At 53.3% G+C, this 24,389-nt stretch overlaps 1 protein-coding gene across 1 annotated transcript in view; it reads right to left on the bottom strand.

The window, feature by feature from the left end:
• The window catches only part of CTXN1 (cortexin 1), a 75,085-nt gene extending 64,137 nt beyond the window's left edge, over window positions 1-10,948 (bottom strand). Inside the window, exon 1 of the mRNA XM_074939495.1 lies at window positions 10,815-10,948. The gene's annotated coding sequence lies outside the window, so the exon portion shown is untranslated. The remainder of the gene's footprint in view (window positions 1-10,814) is intronic.
• Between the last annotated feature and the right edge of the window lie 13,441 nt (window positions 10,949-24,389).

The raw sequence follows: 24,389 nt of genomic DNA, 5'->3' as shown, positions 1-24,389 counted from the left end.
AGGCTCAGAGAAAGGCTGAGATGACGGCGCTCCCATGGGGGGTCACAAAGGCATTTGTGCTGGCGTGTGTGTGTGTGCGTGTGCATCTATGTTTGTGCCTATCTCTTGGTGTAGCTGTTGGGTGACAAGACACACAAGGGAAGGAACTGGTTTTCCCTGAAGGGGTTGGATGTATCTAGTCATTGTTGGCCCATCATTCTGTTTTATTGTCTCTTGGATTTATGTATTTGTTTATTTTGATGCACTGAAGAATTTATATGCTCAAAGCATTAGCATTTAACAAAGCCGTCTCTGAGCAGAGACACCAGAGCTGCCTTTTGCCGCATCTTGCTGCCCTGAGAGGTTGGAGAGTCTGGCTAGTTCTCCTTCGCCCCCCACCCCTGCAAGAGATTTGAGGGGGGGGGCAGCTCCTCCTGATGGAAATGGCAGAGGAGCCAGCTGCCATGTCACTGGCTTTTACAGCCATCCTCCCCAGCCAGCAGTGATGATGTGAGGCACAGATTACTAGCTCCTGGGTGTGCTATTGGCATGGCGTGTAATTAAGGTGCTCAGACAGCATGGTGATAAGCATGGATGATAGATAGATAGATAGATAGGATCTGGAATGCAAAAATACACATGTATAAATATCCACGCTGTTGCTAAAATCAGATTTCTTGTCATAGTTACTATTTGCGTACAGGACCTACAGGTTTGCTGCAGAAGTGGAGGCCAGGAGAGGAAGCCCAAGCTCACAAACCCCCACTCCAAAGCTGTGCTGGCATCACTGATAATACTGAAGTGTGAGATAAATAAGTAAGTAACTGACAATGAGCCATGTTTATTTCAGCAACTCCAGCACCCCGAACACCCATGGAGTCAGCGCCTATGGTGGCCAGGAGGTCTCTGTGCACTGCCCCCACCGCGACTCCGCAGTTCCCATTGGCCAGGAACCATGGCCAATGGGAGCTGCGGGGGTGACCTGCAGGTGGGGGCAGCATGCAGAGCTGCCTGGCCGCCCCCGGGCCTAGGAGCCGGGGCCACCTGAGGTAAGCGCTGCCCAGGGCCTGCACCCCTCACCCCCCCTGTACTCCAACCCCCTGTCCCAGCCCTGACCTCCCTCCCACATCCAAACTCCCTCCCAGAGCCTGCACCCCACCCCTCTTCTGCACCCCAACCCCCTGCCCCAGCCTGGAGCCCCCTCCCGCACTCTGAACTCCTCGCCCCTCCCCAGCCCAGAGCCCGTACCCCCTGCTGCACCCCAACCCTCTGCCCCAGCCCTGAACCCCCTCCTGCACCCCAATCCCCTCATCTCCGGCCCCACCCCAGATCCAGCACCCCCAGCTGGAGCCCTCATTCCCTCCTGCTTCCCGCTCTGCCCGCTGCTCTCCGAGCTTCCCGCTCTGCCCACTGCTCTCCCAGCTTCCCTCACAGCATGCTGCTCTTGCCAGCTCACCTGAGTTTTATCACAGCAGAAAGGTGAGTTTCTAGCTTGCAGATGTGGAGAAAAGCTGGATAACATGACCAGCTAAAGGCGCTGCCACCAGAAGGCAAAGCAAAAGACCCAACATTTACTAGTGCTAAAAATCTCGTGATTTTTAAATCATTCCCATGACCTAGGGGTGGGGATGTCTGGCTCTTGATTTCTGACCCTTGGGGTTGCCAGACTGTGACTCCCCCAGGCCTGGGACTAGGCTGTTGTTTATTAACCCCCTATTTCCCCGGAGGCCTTCCCAGGAGCTGGGGCTATGAATATGGGATACGGCTGCTGTGCTGGGCTATCCTGGATCTCACAGACTCCTTGGCTGGGAGCTGTCAAGCCTGGCCTTGCCCTGGCCCTGAGGGGAGAGGAAAGTCCAAGCTCAGACTGGTCCCAGAGCGCTAGAGCCCAGCCCTAGGACATGGACTGTCTGGCACAAAGCCTGCACCCCCTCTTCCCATTGGCGACAGGCTGCCCCTTCTCCAGCACATGGGGCTTTGGCTGGGCCCTGAAGGGAGGGCTCCCCATAGGATCTGCCTGTCCCTCCCAGCCAGCACTGAGGAAGCAGTGCCTGAGACCAGCCCACAGCTAGGGCCAGCTCCTCGGCTGGTGAGGTCAGCACAGCCCCACTGAGGTCAATGGAGGGCTCTCGGTTTGAGCAGCTGAGGCGCTGCCCTGGGTCGGCACTAGGGAGCAGCAGGGGACATGCCTGGAGCTGGGGAGGGGGCTCTCCCCAGGCAAGGGAGGGGCATGATTCCACTTTCTCTTTCTTCCTGCTCCCAGCTCCCAGTGAGTGCTCTGTAGTAAAGAGCCTTGTTTGCTGTGTTGATTTCACATGTGCCAGGGGGGCATTTCTCTGCAGCAGTGAATGGAATAAGAATGGACTTCTCTTTGTGAGCCGTTCCCGAGACCAGAATACTGATGATAATGACCCGCAATACACACAGCTAAACCCCTGAAGTATACGTATTAAGTATTAGTATAGCAGTTATACACCCAAATTGGCCTGTGCCTTTAGCATCATCCTGAACACTTGTGCTAAGTATGCCCGAATCCCTTGCACTAGCTGGAGTAAGCCTTGGCTTGGATAGATAGGAAACCTGCTGGTACCAGGACAGATGATTATTTCTTCCTCACAACAGGAAAGGAGCTGCCCATTCAAACCTAGGAGGTGCCTTCGTCCCCTTAGTACCTGGAACGGCTGCACTCAAAACAAAGATAAAGTGCATCGTAGCTCAGACCTCAAGGGCTGAACTGCGGTACCAAAACAAACAGGGCAAAAAGCTGCCTAGCTAAATGATGTAGGCGGTTCCCTTTCCTGCCAACAAGCAGGGTGTGAAAGGCTCCAGGGGCGTAGCTTTGGGGAGCACACCTGAGTAAGGTGAATGTAACAGGACACTGCACAGGACGGCTCTTCTGAGACTGGTATTGTACAGAACCTTTCCCCTGTACCATGGTCATCAACCTGCCTGACTCCGGTTATTTCGTCTCTTGAATATATTTCATAGGAAAATAACGAACCCAAGTGTGGCCAAGCACTCGACTATCCAATTTATCAACAATAATATCGACACGCTCAGACTCCCCAGGCCTCCGATGGTTCTGAGTGATCCGGGGGCCTTGGTCCCGGACATTCTCCACAGCTCCTGCCACCCAGCCTTGGCAAGCCCCAGTGCTCCCAGCTGCTGCCAGGCCCGCAAGGCGTCTGTACAGCACTATGTACAGTGTTCAGCAGAGACGGCTAAACGCAGCCTAAGGAGCTCAATGACTCAGCCTGCCACCAAATGAGGCACCTGTTGCTGCATCACTATTTAATGCAAAGCACTGGATGAGTTAATATGCATATCTGGGAAGAATTTGCATACTCCTGAGTAACATTACATTTCAGTTTAGAAAAAACATTGTGCCAGGATGTAGTGTTAAAGGAGCTCTCCGTCCACCTGCAGGGACGAGCAACGTCCCATATACTCTGTCCAGACGGCTGCCATCAGAAGGGGCTCCGCGCAGGGTGCCCAGACTGAGACACCTACGTCGGGCTTCCCGAACCCAAGCCCACTGGGATGCTTTGCCTGCAGGGTCCGTACAGCTCCTCAGGACATGGAGCCTCACGTTTGTTCCAGTTCTGCCCACACAAGGCAGGAGAGAGGGGTGGGGGGACTCAGCGGGGAGCAAGAGAAAAGTGCCTGGTGCCCACACCATCAGGGACATGCCCATACCACACCCAGGTCAGCAGCATGGACTTCCTGGGAGCTGGCTGGGTCCATCCCACGGAATCATACAGAGTCAGGATCCAGCCACAGGCCCCGGCTGCCTGGGTACCAATGGGCAGCGTCTGGTCAATGCACCTCCAGGCAGAGCCTCCAGTCTCCAAAACCCATACTTTCTCCCCTTGCTGTTTTAGGATTCACTGGGCTATAGAGAAATGTAAGTGGCGTTAATTCAGATGTGAACATGGCCGGGTTCCCCATAAAGCTTGTCCGGCCCAAAGGAGAAGGGACTTTCCCCAGCAGTCCCTCCCTGATGAGCACTCCAAACAGCTCACACTTAGCACCTGGACAGGCCATGGGCCTGGTCAGACGAGCAGGTGACAATGCAGGTTGCAGACAGCTCCCACCCTCGACCTGTCAGATCTCCCCCAAGGCCCAAATTCCCAGCACGCTAGCCAGGAAGTTCAAACACTAGCACTCAGACCCCATAAAATCATGAGATTGGCCAAAATTGGGAGGCTTTTTTAACAAGATGACCCGTTGTGTAGTCTGCCGTTCTGAGTGACCTTGCCCTTCTCCCACCACATGCGTCCAGTCACACAGTGTCATCAGCTCCCAACACTTGTCAGCCCTTGCTCCAGGAGCACCGACTAGAGGGCTGCCCGAGGTCTGGGCCCATTGTGCTGGGTGCTGTACAGGGTAAGGCAGTCCCAGCCCGCAGCCTAGTGCACAGTACAGTGACCCCTTCTGGCCGCCTACAGGTGACAGGCTCTAGAGCTCCACAGAATCCTGAGGCAGCCAATGTGCTAATGCAGGATGATGATGAGGCACCTGCGAGAAGATGGTGCTTTCTGCAGAGTTATGTTGATTAAATCAAGTTCAGAGCTTTTGGGAGCTCACACAGACACACCTACACACGTGCACACACACACACTGCTCTCCACCTCTAACTCCCTCTCTCCTAAAGCTCTTTTCCATCCTGTTCTTAAAGGCACAGCTCCAATTACCCAAAATACAAACATCACAAATACAATTTACAAATATTATGAACACAACATCCAAATGCTCTTCTAAACACCATTATTGCAATATAAAAACATGCCAACAATCATCTTTAAATTAAGATCTCAACCTACGTTATCTCACACCCCATGGGGCATCAGCTAGGAGGGAACCCAGATCTCTCTAAACCACAGCACTAATCATGGCCCCTTAGGAGTAACTGGTGGGGACAAGCATGCTGTTATCTCTGGGCCCGGCACAAAGAGACAACACACACATCCTAGTAGGTTACACAACTTTTTATGAGACAGCACTAGAATGATGGGCATGGGCATTCCTTGTTTCTTTCCCTAGCTCTGGGAGCAGAGTGTGGTCTCATGCTTACCACCAGACTAGCCAACAAGAAAAGGACTCTTGTTTGCAGCGCCACCCTTCGCATCCAGGACTGTTTCACCTTCACCGTGTGCTGGCTGACGTAAACGACTGGACGAGGTGCAGAGAAATGGAGAATTGTGACCCCAGTTTGTAGCAGTTGGCAGGGTAACAGATGCACTGTCATCTTCCTGAGTCTGCAGGCAGATGGCACCAGTTCCTCTGCCACTCATAGCTGTGCCAAGCAGCCTGGAGTGATGCTCTGAGGCTGGTTCCGTGCTCAGAGTCCTGTAGGCAGCACTGAAACTTTCAAGAATTGGGTCAGTTTTGTGCTGCAGGCTGCACAGCTTGGGAAAGCTTTGTGCAACAGTAAAGGCAGCCAGTGGGGAATGTAACAGCTTCTGGGGAATGGCAAGAACAGCGGAGAGCTCTCCCATCCCATCCCCCGCCAACAGCCGGGAGGGTGAAGATGAAAAGCTGTTGAAGAAGCAGGTGAGGACAAGGGTGGGACCCCTAGGGACCTCTGCTGAATATTTACGATTACATTGTGTCAAGTATCGGGGGGTAGCCATGTTAGTCTGTATCCACAAAAACAAGAAGTCCGGTGGCACCTTAAAGACTAACAGATTTATTTGGGCATAAGCTTTCGTAGGTAAAAAACCCTCTTCTTCAGATGCACGGAGTGAAAATTACAGATGCAGACATAAATATACTGACACTGGTTCTCCACTTGTAAGGTAACTCCCTTCTCTTTATGCGTCAGTATATTTATGCCTGCATCTGTAATTTTCACTCCATGCAGCTGAAGAAGTGGGGTTTTTATCCACGAAAGCTTATGCCCAAATAATCTGTTAGTCTTTAAGGTGCCACCAGACTCCTCGTTGTTTTTGTGGATACAGACTAACAGGGCTACTCCTCTGATACAAGTAGACAAGGAACGTTCGGCTGGTGATGGGGGAAGGAAAAGGGGGCAGGATGGAGGGGGAGAGGGAACAGGGCAGATTCTGAAAGGTGAGTTGGATCTTTCATGGAGGGGGTGTATCAGGGATGGGGGGAGGGCTGGAGGCAAAGAGCCTGTAGCTGCTCGTCACCCAAAGGCTCGCAGCAGCAAGTTCTAGCGGAGGAGAGGGGGAGCAAGGTCTGGGTACAGGAGGGGAGGGAGGGGGTGAAGCAGCCACGCACTCAATAACCAGCCAGGCAGGCAGGTGGGCGCTGATCAGAGCAGATCACGAGGAGCCAGGAGCAGCAGGGTGCTGACATCCAGCACCGGTTAAATGCCAAGAAGCTGAGGAACAGATGAGGGGAGCCCAGGGCTCAGCCGGCTGTGAAGGAGGAGCTGGCCACGTGGGAGGGGCATGGACTGGTGAAGCGCTCATGGTGCAGATGCTGGGTGCATGTGACCCCAAGATCCCGTGGCTCCAGTTGAGGCTGCGGTTGCTGGTTTGGTCTCTGGTTGCAGAGTGTTGTGTGTTTGGACCAGGAAACCCAGCTGCACCGAGCACCACCTCCCGTCCCCAGCTTTGTGTGCTCAGCACTTTCCAGAGCCACGCCCCCCCCCCCCCCCGGGCATCGTCTCCCAGACACCTGCTGTGTCACTGAAAGGACGATCCTTTCAGGACGATCCTTTCATGGAGGTTAAGTCCATTAATGGCTATTAGCCAGGATGGGTAAGGAATGGTGTCCCTAGCCTCTGTTTGTCAGAGGGTGGAGATGGATGGCAGGAGAGAGATCACTAGATCATTACCTGTTAGGTTCACTCCCTCTGGGGCACTTGGCATTGGCCACTGTCGGCAGACAGGACACTGGGCTGGATGGACCTTTGGTCTGACCCAGTGTGGCCGTTTTTATGTTCTTATGATCCTGGGCAGCACAGTGCAAAGTCAGATACTGCAATACCTGCTTTGTGCCAGAGCCTCTCTGGGCAGAGTTAGCACAAAGAGTGAGGGGCAGACAATGGAGAAAACAGTTCATCTGGGGGCCATGAACATGGGGCTCAGCCCAGAGGGCCTGATTCAGCCTCGCTCAGCCAGCTTCTCATCAGGGAGACCAGGGAGACCGTGCAGTCTCTGCTGTCTCCCGGGCAGGCCCACAGCACCTGGGCTGGAGAGCAGGAATCAGGCCTGATTCAAAGGCACTGCAAATTGGGAACACTCCTTGGTTCAAATATTTCCAGGATGCAGCTGGGGAGAGGCCCCCAGTGAGAGCTCTGCAGCCTGGGGCCTCCATCCCCTTAGGCCAGGGGCAGCACAGGCCATAACTGGGCAACTTTCCCCAGCCTGGTAGTTGGCACTGCCACTGTAACCCTGACCAGGAGGGGCCACCAAGGGGTCCAGTCCCCGTGGCCAAGGCAATTCTTGGCCTGTCTGTCAACAAGAGGATTACTTAGGAATGATTCTGGGGCAGGTCTCTGGCCTGTGCGGTACAGACTAGACGCTCACATGGTCCGTTCTGGCCTTGGGATCTATGACTTTGTGAGAGGCCAAGCTATGCTGGGGTGCCCTGCCCAGCAGGGACTGCACTCACACTGTCCCATCACACACACAGAAACGTGCTTCCTCATCATGAACCTGGCCTGGCACCAGTGCCCTGGCATAGAACAGCCCATGTCCCGCATCCAGCCCCTGAGCTGGCCAGAATCCTGCCACTCCCAGCTCTGTCTTATCTCCCAGCCCTCTAACTCTCTAGTTAAATGGAGCAGCTCCCGCCCAGGGCTGGAAGGAAGCATCCTCATGGCCGTTAAGTTTCCCTTCCACATATTAGATTAAGGATCCCTGATCCGTCAGATTTACTGTGTAGGAATATTTGCAGGAAACCCAAGTGCTGCTCCCAGACGCCTGACAATGTTTTCTTCCAAGGAGCTGCTCAGAAAACCCTGACTCCATATTTATTGAGCTGGTAACCTGGGGTAATTCACACCCATGCCTCAGAAGGCACTGCCTGCTCGTGTTCCCCACGTCAGTCTCATCACATGGGGCTTCAGAGCCATGGAACAAGCCGGCCCCTAAACCCCGCAGGGCCACAGCTGGGATCAGTCACTGCACCGAGAAGTCTTTGCTTCAGCGCCCCGCACACTGGCACAGGCAGTCCTGGCCATCTGGCAGCGAGTGGCCTGTGGCCACAGGTGTGCCCCATGCTCTCTGCTGGGAGCGACTCTCTGGTGGCTCTGCAGGTACTATGGTGGAGGGGAGAACTGAAGCCTTCTTTGCTGGGAAGTGAGCAGGGCCGAGCTGCTGCAGGAGCTGCACGCTGGAGCTGCACGCCTTGCCGCTATGCTGGCATGGGGGGGTCCTGCTGCAGTGGCTTGTTAGTACCTCCTCGTGGAAGGGCAAGATGCTAGCTTCCTCTGCAGAAAAACTGGGCAGAGCCTTGCTCAGGAGGCCAGCTGGACCAATTGCCAAGCTCTGCAGGTCCCCCCCAGTGCTAGGGGAGGGAGGCTGAGAGGGAGGTGGTGGGACAGTGGGGCACAGAACGCGTCCACAGGGGCTCTGTGGATGCAGGGCTCTGCCCAGCCAAAACACCCTGGATCTGTGTGCAGCTGCCTCGCTGAGCTCCGTGCAGAGTGATGGACCACCACAGACAGGAAAGGAGGGATCCCTTCTCTCCCAGCTGGGGTACAGACCTTCCAGCACCTGAGCCTGGTACCCAGGGCTGGCAAGTGGACTGGGGTGGGGAGGAAGGTCCCAGCCCTGCCCAGGATCTTGAGGAAAGGTGGGAGAGCGTCCGACTGTCTGCCAATGGAGAGCGAGTGGCTGTGAGCCAGGACTGTGCTGAGCCCTTCACAGAGACGCTAACTGTGGGATACTGGAGATGCCAGACGTGCTTTCAACACAGCCTGGAGAGAGGCTTCTCTGGGGACCTCGTACAAAGGGAACATCGGCCCGTCTCCCCAGCTCCTAGGGCTGCAGACCTGCAATACACACACCACTCGCACTGGCATTCAGCAGCTGCCCCCTCTTCCTCATGCTGACCAGAATGCCCCCTTAGCAAGCAAGCAAATGTCCTGTCACAGCAAAACAACTGCCCTGTGCAATGACATCATCCCACCAGGGCCTGGCCTGGCCTCCGCTGAAATCAACAGCCAGGTGCCTCGCCTGCACGCTGCACTTGTGGTGTCACCAGCCTTCACTGTAAGGAGGAATTCTTGCAGAACCTGCCTGGGCATTCCTGGGAGCAGGAACGTGTCCCCCGAGGGCCTGCAGGGCAGCTGCCAGCTTTGCTTATGTCCCAGACTGACAATTGCCAAACAAACAGAAGTGATCCAAATAAGGCTGTGCACCCCCCTCCAGGGAGCAGCCGGGGTAATGGTCTGGCACCTGGGGGGGAAGAGTCAGGATGAGACAGACAGTGCAGGAGGGCGGAGACCCCAAAACAAACCCGTTCTTTACCATGCACTGGAGACTGGGCACCTCCATTAGTCTACGGAGAGAAAAGCTTTAGGGCAGATTTATGGCGGCTCGACCCCGAGGAGAGCACGGAACTGCCCCTGCAGCCGGAGAGCAGATTTTGGGATCAGCCGGGGGGAGGCAGAGGCTCTGGGGGCCTGCTCATGCACTAGCCTGCCCAGCCCTTCAGAGCTTGCAGCAAGTTTTTAAAAAATCACATTTTCCCAATAAACCCCCCCATCACGTGTGGTTTCTGGCAAGCCTGGGGGGAGCTCAGCTAGCCTGGCTCTCTCCTCCCATGCCTGGGGTTAACAACTGAAATTTCAGCTGGCTCTCCTTGCAAAGCCCTGGGCTAGTGCACACTGGCCTGTGCATTGCCACTGGGTCTTTACTGTTCCTACTCGCTTGGCTCTTCCGGCAGGAGCTGTCGTTTACCCCTTTTAAACTCTGCCAGATCCTCTTCCGTGTTACTGCTTCGCACAGACTGCTCCTCTTGGCCCTCTGCCTCCGCAGGAACTAGGACATTTCTTTTACTTGTGATCTTTATGGTTTGTGAAATTAAACTACTGGATAAAAAAGTTTCCCAAGTTCCATACCGGGCCTACTGAGCCCAAGGACCAGATGCTTTTCAAAGAACATCAGCAGCAGGACACAGAACTGGCCCCAGGCCGAGACACACCTCCCAGGTCGGACTAAGAACCCATCCGAAACTGCGGCATCCTTTGACTTCTTTCCAGCTGGCCACGTGCTGAACATTCCTGGGGACTCCTATGGCTTTAGCCTCCGGACTTTTGGGGAATGTCTCAGATAATGATTAAGAATTTTTTAAAACCGCAGGAACTATGCCATAATTTCTTAAATAACGGGAGAGTATCCCCGGCTGTTTGCCCGGAGACTGTTCAGTTTGTTCGTATGTTTTATAACGCTGCACATCAACCACGAGATCGGTACATTGTACAGGTGTGAACATGAATCCATAGTAAACAATCAATACACAATAATCCAGCTGCGGTTGGGAGCTGGAGTGACGGCGCTTTACGCCGCTGTAAAGGGAAGCAGACTCCCTCCGTGTAGCACTGAACTGGATCACTAATGAAAGGCACCGAGCCCTGCTCATGGCATCCTGATTTCACCTGACAACGGGTTTTAAGTCCTGGCGCCCGAGCATCGCACGTTGGTTCAGCACCAAAGCGACCTGGACGGAATCGAACCGAACCGAACTTGACCCTGCAATTCCGGGGCGAGTCTCCGCTGAACTGACAGCACCAGGCGCCTCCCCCACGGCATCCAGCCGCCGGCTGTGGCCGCTGGGAGCTCACTGCCCCGGGCAGACCCTGCCCGCCCCCCCGCTCTGGTCCAGTGCCGCGCCCCGCCGCCGGGAGCTGCCCTTACCTGCCCGGGGCTCTGCTCCGGCTCGGCTCCTCGCGCGGCTGGCGGCGGGTCCCTCCGGCGCAGCGCCCAGCAAGGCTGGACCGGGCAGCGCTGACACTGAGGCGAGCCCCGAACACAGCGGCAGCGGCAGCGGCTCCGGCTCCGGCTCCTGGCGCAACACGCCCCCCGCTGCAGCGCGGAGCTGCCCGGCCCGGCTCGGCTGCCAGGCTCGGGGGTTTAAATTCCACCAGCCGCTCCTGATTGGCTCGCGGGGACTAGCCAAGGGGGTGTGGTGGCACTGCGGGGGGGCAGGGGGCACTGCGGGGGGCGGTGACACTGCGGGGGGGGCGGTGGCACTGCAGGAGGGCAGGAGGGGCGGGGGCGTTCCGGGGCGGGGGCGCTGCCGGGGGGCAGGAGGGGCGGGGGCGTTCCGGGGCGGCGGCGCTGCGGGGGGGGCGGTGGCACTGCAGGGGGGCAGGAGGGGCGGGGGCGTTCCGGGGCGGGGGCGCTGCGGAGGGGCAGGGGGCGGGGGCACTGGGGGGGGCGGTGGCAGGGGGCAGGAGAGGCGGGGGCGTTCCGGGGCGGGGGCGCTGCGGAGGGGCAGGGGGCGGTGGCACTGCGGGGGGGCGGTGGCACTGCAGGGGGGCAGGAGGGGCGGGGGCGTTCCGGGGCGGGGGCGCTGCGGGGGGGCGGGGGCGTTCCGGGGCGCTGCGCTGGGGCGGCGTGGGGGGGGGGGAGCTGAAGCCCCTGCCGCCAGCTGTGAGCCGCCAGTCCTAGGCAGGGGCAGATGTACCACTGGGGTCCCTGCCTGGCGTGGTCCAGGGATGCCCGGGCTGGGGCTGGCCGATGGCAGCTCTGCATTGCGTGCTAAGCACCCGCCCCAAGCTGGAGCGCGCTTTATTTCCAAATATTCGCCAAGCAGGCAGGGCTGCTGCAGCTCCTCCGCCTTCCCCACTGATCCCCGGGCTGGCAGCGGGGCATGACCCCTCCCCACGCCGCCCCCTTTGCTGTCTGAGTGCGCGCAATCTCCATCACTGCCACTGGCACCCCAGGGTCCCTCCCGGCCGCCACATGCAGCTGCTGCCGCTGCACTAGGGTCCCCGCAGTCTACCCCCAAGGCCAGGCCATGGCTGGCGCCACTTTGCTGCTCCCCTTCTTCGCTCCCTCCTGAAGGGTTCAGCCGCAGAGGTCCCCATAAGCTCCCCCAGTCTCAAGGACTCCCTCTGCTATAAGCACTGCTGGAGTGGGGGAAGGTGGAGCAGAGGGACCCCCCGTTGCACCCCCCTAGCTGTCTGTCCCTGGGCCAGCTGTCCTGCGCACCAGCTCTAGTCTAATAATATAGATTCTTCTACCACATTCATCACCACAGGAGTCAGGCGCCTTCCAGTGCTGCGCTGAGGGATAGGACTCACATCTGTCCTGTTTGGTTTGTTCTCTCCTCCACCCCCCAGGGGGAGGCGTGTGGTCTGTGGACTGTGTTGGTTTTGAATGTGTACACTCACCTTGCTCTATTGCTCTAATAAAGATCCTTGAAGGGGGGCAATACAAAGAAACCCCCCCCCACACACACACAGCAGCATTGAACTTCAGAAAGGGGAACTACACAAAAATGAGGAAGCTAGTTAAATGGCAATTAAAAAGGACAGTCACAAGAGTGAAATGCCTGCAAGCTGCATGGAAAATATTTAAAATCACCATAACAGAGGCTCAAACAAAATGTATACCCTAACTACAAAAACCAATAAGAGGACAAAAAAGAGCCCATCATGGTTAAACAACAGAGTAAAAGAGACAAAAAGAGGTCCTTTAAAAATTGGAAGTCAGATCCTACTGAAGAAAATAGAAAGGATCATAAACTGTGTGTAACCAGTGTAAAAGTATAACCAGGCAGTTCAAAAAAGAATTTGAAGAGCAACTAGCAAACGACACACAAAAATCTAGCAGTACATCAGAAGCAGGAGGCACTGGATGGTCGAGGTGCTAAAAGAGCACTCAAGGATGACAAGGCTGTTGTGGAAAACTAAATGAATTCTTTGCATCAGTCTTCACTGCAGAGGTCAGAAGGAAGATTCCCACACCTGAGCCATTCTTTTTAGATGACAAATCTGAAGAATTGTCCCAGATTGAGGTGTCAGTAGAGGAAGTTTTGGAACAAATTGATAAATTAAACAGTAAAAAGTCATAGGGCCAGATGATATCACCCAAGAGTTCTGAAGAAACTCAAATATGACATTGTAGAACAATTAACTGTCGTATGTAACCTATCCCTTAATAGCTAATGTGACCTCGATTTTTTTAAAAGGCTCCAGAGGTGATCCTAGCAATTACAGCCCAGGAAGCCTGACTTCAGTACCAGGCAAACTGGTTGAAACTATAGTCAAGAACAGATTTATCAGTAAGGCTACGATTTAGGCATGGGTATTTTTAGTAAAAGTCAAGGACAGGTCATGGGCAATAACCAAAAAGTCACAGCCAGTGACCTGTCCGTGACTTTTACCAAAAATACCTGTGCCTAAATTTTAGATGCTGAGGGAGGAAGGGGTGCTCCGGTGGTCACTGCTGCTCCTGGGGGTGGGGGGTGGCTCGGGGCCCCGCCACTGGCACTCCAAGTGGTGGCAGCCTTTGGCCCCACCATTGCCACTGCTCCTCTGGATGGGGGGCGGCCTGGGCCTGACCTCTGCTGCCCCTCCTCTGGGCCAGGGAGCAGCCCAGGGCCCTTCCACCACTCCTCCAGGAAGGGGGCAGCCTGGTGCACCGCTGCTGCTCCAGGGTAGTGCCTGGGACCAGTTACCTGGGACCTCTGGAGCAGCGGCCAGTGTGGCTGCGGAAGTCACGGAAGTCCTGGAAAGTCACGGAATCTGTGACTTCCATGACCTCCATGAAAGACTCGCAGCCCTAATGATCAGACACATAGATGAACATGACATGTTGAGAGAGAGTCAACATGGCTTTTGCAAAGGGAAAATCATGCCTCACCAATCTACTAGAATTCATTGAGGGGGTCAACAAACATGACCAGTGGATATAGTGTACTTGGACTTTCAGAAAGACGTTGACAAGGCCCCTCACCAAAGGCTCTTAAACAAGTAAGCAATCATGGGATAAGAGGGAAGATTCTCTCATGGATCAGTAACTGGTTAAAAGATAGGAAACAAAGGATAGGAATAAATGGCCAGTTTGCACAGTGGAGAGAGGTAACTATTGGGGGTCCCCCAAGGATCTGTACTGGGACCAGTGCTGTTCAATATATTCATAAGTGATCTGGGGAAAGGGTTCAAAAGTGAGGTGGCAAAGTTTGTAGATGATACAAAATTACTCAAGATAGTTAAGTCTCAAGCAGATTGTGAAGAGTTACAAAGGGATCTCACAAAACCGGGTGACTGGGCAAGAAAATGGTAGATGAAATTCAGTATTGATAAATGCAAAGTAATGCCCACTGGAAAACATCATCCCAGCTATACATATAAAATGATGGGGTCTAAATTAGCTGTTACCACTCAAGAAAGAGATCTTGGAGACATTGTGGATAGTTCTCTGAAAACATCCACTGAATGTGCATCAGCAAGCAAAAAAGCAAAGAGAATATTAGGAACCATTAGGAAAGGGATAAATAATAAGAAAATATCATAATGCCACTATATAAACCCATGGCACGTCCACACCTTGAATAATGCGTGCAGTTATGGTCACTTCATCTCAAAAAAGTTATATTAGAACTGGAGAAAGTACAGAGAAGGGCAGCAACAGGTCTGGAACGGCTTCCATATGAGGAGCGATTAAAGAGACTGGGACTGTTTCAATGTGGAAAAGAGATGACTAAGGGGGGATATGACAGAGAGCTATAAAATCATGACTGGTGTGGAGAAAGTGAATAAGGAAATATGATTTACCTGTCCATACAGAGCCATTCCTAGGGGGGTGCGGGGCCCAGGACAACCCCTCCCCCCCTCCACTGGCCCAGGCCCTGCCCCCACTCCACCCCTTCCCCCAAGCCCCCACCCCACCTTTTTCCAGCTTCCCCCCCCCCTCCCCTGAGTGACAGCGGGATGGGCTGGGGCCGGGTCGTTCGCTGCTGCTGGTGCCAGGTCCCCTGCAACCCTCTCAGGCTGCCCTGGATCCCACATCCAGAAGCATGGGCCTCCCCAAAGCACAGGGCCCGGGGCAGTTGCCCCAGTCCGTCCTATGGATGGAACAGCTCTGCCTCCACATAACACAAGAACCAGGGGTCACCCGGTGAAATTAAAAGGCAGCCGGTTTCCATAAGGAAGCATTTCTTCACTCAATGCACATTCAACTTGTGGCAACTCATTGCCAAGGGATGTTGTCTGGGTTCAAAAAGAACTAGGTAAGTTCCTGGAGGAAAGGTCAGTCAATGGCTATTAGCCAGGATGGAAAGGGATGCAACCCCATACTCTTGGTGTCCCTAGCCTCTGTTTGCCAGAAGCTGGAAGTGGATGACAGGGGATGGATCACTCGATAAATTGCCCTAGCACTGGGCACTGTCAGAAGACAGGATACTGGGCTCCATGGACCATGGGTCTGACCACTATGGCTGTTCTTATCATAGAATAACAGAGTTGGAAGGGACCTCTGGAGGCCATCTAGTCCAACCCCTTGCCCAGAGCAGGACCAATCCCAACTAAATCATCCCAGCCAGGGCTTTGTCAAGCCTGACCTTAAAAACTTCTAAGGAAGAGGATTCCACCACCTCCCTAGGTAACGCATTCCAGTGTTTCACCACCCTCCTAGTGAAAAAGCTTTTCCTAATATCCAACCTAAACCTCCCCCACTGCAACTTGAGACCATTACTCCTTGTTCTGTCATCTGCTATCACTGAGAATAGTCTAAATCCATCCTCTTTGGATCCACCTTTCAGGTAGTTAAAAGCAGCTATCAAATCCCCCCTCATTCTTCTCTTCCGTAGACTAAACAATCCCAGTTCCTTCAGCTTCTCCTCATAAGTCATGTGTTCCAGTCACCTAATCATTTTTGTTGCCCTTCGCTGGACTCTCTCCAATTTCTCCACATCCTTCTTGTAGTGTGGGGCCCAAAACTGGACACAGTACTCCAGATGAGGCCTCACCAATGTCGAATAGAGGGGAACGATCACGTCCCTCGATCTGCTGGCAATGCCCCTACTTATACATCCCAAAATGCCATTGGCCTTGGCAACAAGGGCACACTGTTGACTCCTATCCAGCTTCTCGTCCACTGTCACCCCTAGGTCCTTCTCTGCAGAACTGCTGCCTAGCCATTTGGTCCCTAGTCTGTAGCGGTGCATTGGATTCTTCCACCCTAAGTGCAGGCTCTGCACTTGTCCTTGTTGAACCTCATCAGATTTCTTTTGGCCCAATCCTCCAATTTGTCTAGGTCCCTCTGTATCCTAGCCCTGCCCTCCAGCGTATCTACCACTTATGTTCATATGTTTCTGTTAGCAGAGGTCAGCTGAAGAAATGTGTCTGGCCCTTGCAGTGGAAGGTGAGCAGGTTTGGGAATGTCCTTAATTTCTGGGTTGTTTGTTCCACAGTCTGGGTCTGGTCCCTGAGAATATTCTACCACCTGCCAGCCACCCACCGATCAGCTGTTCAGCAGGCCCTGCTAATCAGCTTCTCCCCAGCGCCTCCCACCTGCCGCTGATCAGCTCTTCTGCAGCAGGCAGGAGGTGCTGGAGGAGAGGGGGAGGAGTGGATGCAGGAAGAGGCAGGGTGGGGCAGAGCCTCAGGGGAGGGGTGCAGCAGGGCCAGGAAAGGCGGATGGAGGATGGAGGCTTGCAGGAAGGGTTGGAGTGGGGGCAGGCCCTCAGGGCAGAGCGTGGGTGGAGCACCCCAGGAGAAAGCTGACAGTTGGCCCTTGAGCCCAGGTATATTGCATTGCTGTAGCCCAGGGGAGAAGTAACAGGTGTGAATAATGGAGCCCGGGTCATGATTTGCCACGGTGGGGTGAAGTCTCCTACCCAACTGGAGACAGCTACATTCTGTGAGTGATGCTTTCTACTATACCCAGGTGTGCTCCTAAGCTACAGACTGAAGTGACCAACTGTGGGTATGGACTTTCAACCAAAGGCGACTGCTGTGTGACTGCAAGTGTGCTCTGTCCACCAGCATCGCCTGTGCCTTCATCCATGAGCTGATCTCATCCAAGCACTGGTGTGTGGTAGTGGTGGTGTGGTCCTGGGTGGTGAAGGGTAGGTAGAGCTGTGTTATCTGCTTATTGCTGGCCCATGGGTTTGCCTAGCAGCTGCATGTAGATGGGGGTCCTAGATTAGGGCCCCAGCCTCCTTCTATGCTGTGCTGGGCCAGACACATGCCCATGCTGAATGCTCCCTCTGCCAATGAAAGGCAACAGTCTGGGGGGGGGGGGTGTGTGTGTGTGTGTTTGTATGTGTGTGTGTGTGCCTGCGCCTGCCTGGGTATCGGTATGTGCCTCCATGGGGGGGGTGTCCTCCTCACTCCCCTTGGCTGCCGGGCCTGCAGACACACTACACACGGAGGGAGCATGAGGCAGGCAGCCATGAACACAGGGCTTCTAGCCCCACCACCACCCCTTGGGCAAGGCCCTTCCCCTCCCTGTGAAATGGGGCTAGTATGGGGTGGGGGCTGGGCAGCACTGGCAGGGGTGGGGCTCTGCTCTGAAGGCTCCTCGTGGGGGTGTTGCAGAGACTCTCTACCACCAGGCTGAGGTATTTTCTCTCCACAAAAGAATCTGCTTCCTGAGGTCTGAGTCCCTGCTGCCAGAACCAGCCCGGCTCCTCCCCCAGCCACACAGGCTGGGGTGCTCAGAGATGGGGGCTAGCTGCCACCTGTCTGTCCTGCTCTCAAGGGTGGATCTGGACTTGGAAAGGGGGTGGGGTGGGCATAGTGTCCAGTGCAGTGTCTCCCTCTTAGGTTACAGAAAATCCAGGCATCAGGGGGGAAGGCCCTGGAGAGAGCGAAGAGCAGGAACGGTAGCTGTAAATCCCTGGGGTGCAATAAACAAGTTACCAGGACAACCCTGCATGGAGGCCAGGAGTGCCAGCGAATTAGCACTGCCTGGCGATGGAGGGAGGCGTGAAGCGCAGGTAGGAGATGCTGGTGTGCATTTCAGCCCATTCCCCAACCCCATCGCTCCACAGTGCCCAGCGCTGGCGACCTCTGCCAGGCTCTGTAAGGGGTGCGGGGATGAGACCATGGCTGAGAGAGCGAGCAGGGGCCTGCCAGCACTGCACATAGCCAGCGGACTGACCACCCCTCTCTAGGACCAGCCCCTGGCTTTGGCTCCCTTGCCCAGCGGCTAGATCCTCTCAGCGCTCTTCTCACAGGACTGTGCCCCCCACCCAGGGCCTGGCACTGAACAAATGATGCCAAATTTCTGCAGCTAGTTTGAATTTGTCAGTAGCCTTGGCACAGCTGGCATCCCCCCTCCACCCCCCGCCCCCGCACCAGGAGTTCACATGGGGCCTTCACACCCTCAGCTGTGCCTGGCATGAATGCCTGTAGGCATTGCATTTCCAAGGCATTGACAGTGGGGTTCAGTGTGTCTCCCCCCTCAGCCTGGCCCCTGTCAGCAAGTTGGCAGCTCTGTTTCCTCAGCCACAGCTCAGCCTTGCCCACAGGGCATCTTGGGCTCCCCAGCACTGGGGAAGGCTCCTGGTGGGTGGAAAACTTCTTCTGTGCCAGAGCAAGGGCTGTGCTAAAGCACAGGGAGCGAGCCGTCTGGGCCAGCACTGGCCCCAGCTATGGAGTGTTCCCTTGCTCAGGGGAGGCGCTCTGAGGGGGCAATGGATGGCACATTCACATGCTCCTAGGAGATCCACAACTGGGATCAGGAGGGGGTTCCCACCTGGACTCCGCCTGCCTAGACCATGCCCCTGGACTGTCTTAGAACAGCCAGAGATTCCACAGCCAGAGGGGAGCGCTCAGCCCACTGCCCTCCTGAGAACATCCCTGAAATAATCCAGGTTTGGTGTGAACAGTATCAGTGATGGAGAACCCGCCACGGCCCTTGGTAAGATGTTCCCATGGCTAATTCCGGACGCTGCTCCAGAGCAGTCAGGGTAGAAACACAGGAAACCTGTGGGCAAAGGAACCAAGACAAGAACGCCGACAGCAAAGGCACAAAAGCCCTTTGATCGCCCCAGTGAGTAGCTGATTAGCCAGCATGGCCAGAGGCCCCTTCCCGGAGCCAACATCTCTGTTTTGACCCTTGCACTAGGGGATGCACCACTTGCCCGTTCACAGCACCTGGGCAGGGCTAGAGGCCGGCTGCCCAGCCCTCTCCAACTGGCACATCCTGGTGGCTTCACCCAAAGGATCCAGCGGAGCTATCAAGTCAGAGCAAACGTTTCCTGGAACACACTGGTCCCCCTCCATTTATGGCTAAGGAGCCTTGCACTCTCCTAGCCTGAGCTGCACCTAAGACAGGCTGTGCCACTGGGGGAGAAGAAAATGCACAGTGTCTAGGTGTGCAAAGTCATTCAATCTTGGCCTTCCAGAGAGAAGAACCTGCCAGATAAGAAATCCAAATGAAAAGCTATTGGAGTGTTATGACCATGAAAACAGGGTAAGGATACAAGAATAAAAACAAAGTGCTGCAAGATGTAGCACAAAGTGCTACCGGTGTATCCATGGTTACAGGAAATAGTGTCAGATAGGGTATAATGGTACTGGAGAAATACGACATGATGGTGTCAATGAAAGCGGCAGGATCTTGTCCTCCATCAGCACAGGCTTTGGATGCTGCTCCATGTTTGCAGCATGGGGAATGCTGACCATCTAGAGCCTATTCCATCCTGCATGCTGAGTGGTGGTTGGGGGCACAGCAGGGCTAATCCTGGGGCCCTAACCCAGGAAAGTGTCCCAGCTCAGGAAACCCCTCAGCGCATCCTTAATGTTCCATTTGTGTGTGTGCTTCAGTGCTTTGTTGAACTGGGCTGGTGGGATCATGTAATCCTATCGTGTTGTAATTAGAGCTGGTCACAGCTTTTGAATGAAAAATTTTTAATCTGAAAAAATCCCTCTTCAAAAACAAAACTTTGTGTGAAAAACTTTCTCCCTTTCAAAATTTTCTGTTTTTTCCATTAATTTGAAGTGAAAATGTTTGTCAAAGTTCTGCTGACTTTTCATTTTTGTTTTGCATTTTAAAAATGGGGAATGTTCTAAAATCATTTTTTAAAGTTTGAAAATATTTTTAAATCCCACCACGTGACCCAGCTGAGCAACTGAAAGTAACCCTGCCGCAAAATGAAAATGGGAAATTCCGCTTAGAAATGAATAATGATCAATGTAAGATAAAACTATGATACACTTACACATTGGTAATCTCTTCAGAACCAACCAGTCCATCACTTTTCAAAGCTAACAAAACAAAAATTATATCAAATTTAAAAAAATTATTGTCACGTTTTTAAAAATACGTCCCCTAACTCCAGGCATAATTCCCAGAAGGCCTAGTGCTGGGCCCTAGTGCAGGCACATCCCAGCTTTTGAATGTTCAGTGGGGACATCTTGGGCCAAGATCTTCACATGAGATAAGAGTTTTGAGATGTCTCCTTTTTCGGGTACCTGACTTGAGACACCTTCAAGGGGCCTGATTGTCAGAAAGTGCTGAGCACCCACACTCTGGAGATCAGATTATTCGTGGCATCATCAGCGGGATGTCCAAAATCACTAGAGACATTTGAAAATCCTTATTTTGATACTCTCTTAGCAAAGCTCTGTGGCCTGAATCTCGTACTGTTCAGAATAACAGTGAGAACAAAACTGTCCTGCCAGATCCCATTATGGAGTCACAGTAGTGACTCCGTAGTTTAAGGGATCAAAAGACACCTATAATTTAAAAATCCCATTTCTCTCTGGAAACAATATTCCAGGCTAGCAGGGTTTGCACAGGTGTAAATGACTCCCCCAGGCATAAAGCAGTGGCTCTGCCCTCCTATACATCAACTGACATTTGGTTTAAGAGAGCTCCTTTCTACTTGATAGTTGCTCTGACTGCTTTCCAGACACATGGGGAAATATTTCTGGACAACTTTTGCAGTTAATGAATTGTGGCTTTTTTTTTTTTTAACATGGGACTTGGACAGGGAGGAATTTTCCCATTTGGAAAAGTCAATAGGCTTTGTTTGTTTGTTTGTTTATCTGTAAAGTCGGACCTTACAGACAGCTCAATCAAGACACTTGAGTTTGTTTTATCCATTAGCTTTACAAGAGGCTGTTTTTAGTAAAGCTGGTGGGTAATTCTGGAGTTATTTGCTACTAAATTATGGTGGCTGAGAGGTCTTGGCAGACATAAACATCTCGGTACGTTTTAGAGAATGAACATGCTCCACGAACACACCTTGGCAAAGCCGGCAGACTTTGTCCTCTAAATATTCTGGTTCCAGAAACTTTCAAGATCCACTGGAGTTTGTAAACAAAATTGCCTGTGGATCAGTTGGCAGAGAACAGTCTCTGGAATAGCAGTCTGGCAGAGAATTCTTGATATGCTAAGAAGTCTGGAGAGAAATAATTCTGCACCAGAGAGTCTGTGGAGGACAACTGGAGCTGCCAACTCAGAGACTGCATCACTAATTTATTGTACCGTGCTATGAGATAGAAATATACATCCAGCAGTTATTGATGAGATGTTTAAAATCTATTGCCCTCATCATAATCCATCAACATTTTGTTCAGACAAAAACATTACATTGGTAAATATACCAAAAACCAAACACCCTCCCCCCAAAACTGGTACAACATTGTGGTGTAAAAAACCTGAACTTCTGAATATAAGAAAATTGAACATAAGGATCCATGAATGAGCATAACTCTAATTCCATATGCCCCCAGCCTCCACCTGCAGGGCAGAAACCCACTGATAGATTCCTAGAGGTTAAGCCCAGAAGGACTCTGGACTCTGTTCTCAATGGTAGCAGATGACAGAACGAGGAGTAATGGTCTCAAGTTGCAATGGGGGAGGTTTAGATTGGATATTAGGAAAAACTTTTTCACTAAGAGGGTGGTGAAACACTGGAATGCGTTACCTAGGGAGGTGGTAGAATCTCCTTCCTTAGAGGTTTTTAAGGTCAGGCTTGACAAAGCCCTGGCTGGGATGATTTAACTGGGAATTGGTCCTGCTTCGAGCAGGGGGTTGGACTAGATGACCTTCTGGGGTCCCTTCCAACCCTGATATTCTATGATTCTATGATTCTATAAGGGACCATTAGAGCATCTAGCTAACTCTCTGTATATCACATTCCCCCTAGTTGTCCCTGTGTTGAGCCCAGTGACTGTGAATCATAGAATCATAGAATATCTGGGTTGGAAGGGACCTCAGGAGGTCATCTAGTCCAACCCCCTGCTCAAAGCAGGACCAATCCCCGACTAAATCATCCCAGCCAGGGCTTTGTCAAGCCTAACCTTAAAAGCTTCTAGGGAAGGAGATTCCACCACCTCCCTAGGTAACGCATTCCAGTGTTTCACCACCCTCCTAGTGAAAAAGTTTTTCCTAATAGCCAACCTAAATCTCCCCCACTGCAACTTGAGACCATTACTCCTTTTTCTGTCATCTGCTATCACTGAGAACAGTCTAGATCCATCCTCTTTGGAACCCCCTTTCAGGTAGTTGAAAGCAGCCATCGAATCCCCCCTCATTCTTCTCTTCCGCAGACTAAACAATCCCAATTCCCTCAGCCTCTCCTCATAAGTCATATGTTCCTGTCCCCTAATCATTTTTGTTGCCCTCCGCTGGACTCTTTCCAATTTTTCCACATCCTTCTTGTAGTGTGGGGCCCAAAACTGGACACAGTACTCCAGATGAGGCCTCACCAATGTTGAATAGAGGGGAACGATTACGTCCCTCGATCTGCTGGCAATGCCCCTACTTATACATCCCAAAATGCCATTGGCCTTCTTGGCAACAAGGGCACACTGTTGACTCCTATCCAGCTTCTCGTCCACTGTCACCCCTAGGTCCTTTTCTGCAGAACTGCTGCCGAGCCATTCGGTCCCTAGTCTGTAGCGGTGCATGGGATTCTTCCCTCCTAAGTGCAGGACTCTGCACTTGTCCTTGTTGAACCTCATCAGATTTCTTTTGGCCCAATCCTCCAATTTGTCTAGGTCCCTCTGTATCCTATCCCTACCCTCCAGCGTATCTACCTCTCCTCCCAGTTTAGTGTCAACTGTGGGTTGACTAAAGCAGACCTTGACTTGAAGATGTCAAGAGATGGAGAATCCATAGCCTCCCTGGGAGTTTAGTCCAAAGGTTGCTCACCCTCACTTGACAATTTTGCGCCTAAGTCCCAGTTGGAATGTGTCTGGCATCAGCTTCCACTGGTGCTTGCTCTGCCTGTGGCTGCGCTAGGACCTGGGATTTCCTCCCCAGCAAGGGTCTTACCCCTGTCACACAACACACAGTCAGCCTGTGGAACTCATTGCCAGGGGATGTTGTGGAGGCCAAAACGAGAACTCAAATCAAAAATGAATTAAGCTCATGGAGAATGGGTCCATCAATGGCTATTAGGCAGGATGGACTGGGATGGTGTCCCTAGCCTCTGTCTGCCAGGAGCTGGGAATGGGTGACAGGGGATGGATCACTTGGTGATTCCCTGTTCTGTTCATTCCCTCTGAAGCACCTGGCACTGGCCACTGTCAGAAGATACTGGGTAGATGGACCTTTAGTCTCACCCAGTATGTCCGTTCTTACGCAGTATTCTACTACCGGTCTCACCAGTGCCGTACATCGAGATAAAATCTCTTTACTCCTCCCCTGTTTATCCATCCAAGGATCACATTAGCCCTTGGTGCCTCAGCGGTGCACTGACCGCTCAGGTTGAGGTGCTTGTCTGCTATGACCCTAAATCCTTTCATGAGTCCCTGCTTTCCAGGATACTGCCCCCGCTCTGGAGGCATGGCTGGCTTTCCCTGCTCCTGGACTGCACTGCAATCCGTTGTGTTTGAATGAGCCCAGCTCGCACTGTAGAACTGCCCTGTCCTCATGGTCATTTACCACAATCTTTGAGTCATCTGCCAATGTTACCAGCAGTGATTTTATCCTTACTCCTAGACCATTGATGATGACACTGAACAGAGCTGGGCCTAGCACTGATTCCTGCAGTCCCCTCCCAGAATCGCCTCTCTGCCTCCCCTGCCCCACCTACACATCTGATCTGGGTGGCAGGTGGCACAGAGTCCTGCTAATCCACAACGATGGCCTCTGAAAGGCTGCCTGGAATTGGCGCTGGATGGGCTGCTGTGGCCCGGATGCGGCTGCTCTAACAGAACCAATCAGCCTTCTGGGGCATTAGACCTTTGCTTTCCCTACTGGCCCAGGTGTGTCCCGGTGGGAAGAAAAGTCGATACTTGGGTCCTGGAAAGGGTTGGATTGTTGGATAGGGCCGTAGCTCCTCCTGGACGCTGCTGTTCAGGGAGCACCCGGAGCGCGTGTGAGCAGTAATGATAAGAGGAGTAATTCCCAGCGCCTCGCATCAGTGGGTCTCACAGGACAAAGGAGTCAGCATCATTATCCTCATTTGGAAGATGGGGACACTGAGGCACAAAGGGGCTTGGCCAAGGTCTCCCAGCAGGCCAGAGCTGGGAATAGAACCCAGGTGTCCTGAGTGCCAGGCCAGTGCTCCACCCA

This window comes from Natator depressus, chromosome 25 (assembly GCF_965152275.1).
Source record: "Natator depressus isolate rNatDep1 chromosome 25, rNatDep2.hap1, whole genome shotgun sequence".
Classification (NCBI taxonomy): Eukaryota; Metazoa; Chordata; order Testudines; family Cheloniidae; genus Natator; species Natator depressus.
The sequence above is the reverse complement of the archived record's forward strand: the minus strand, read 5'-3'. Positions and strand labels throughout refer to the sequence as shown.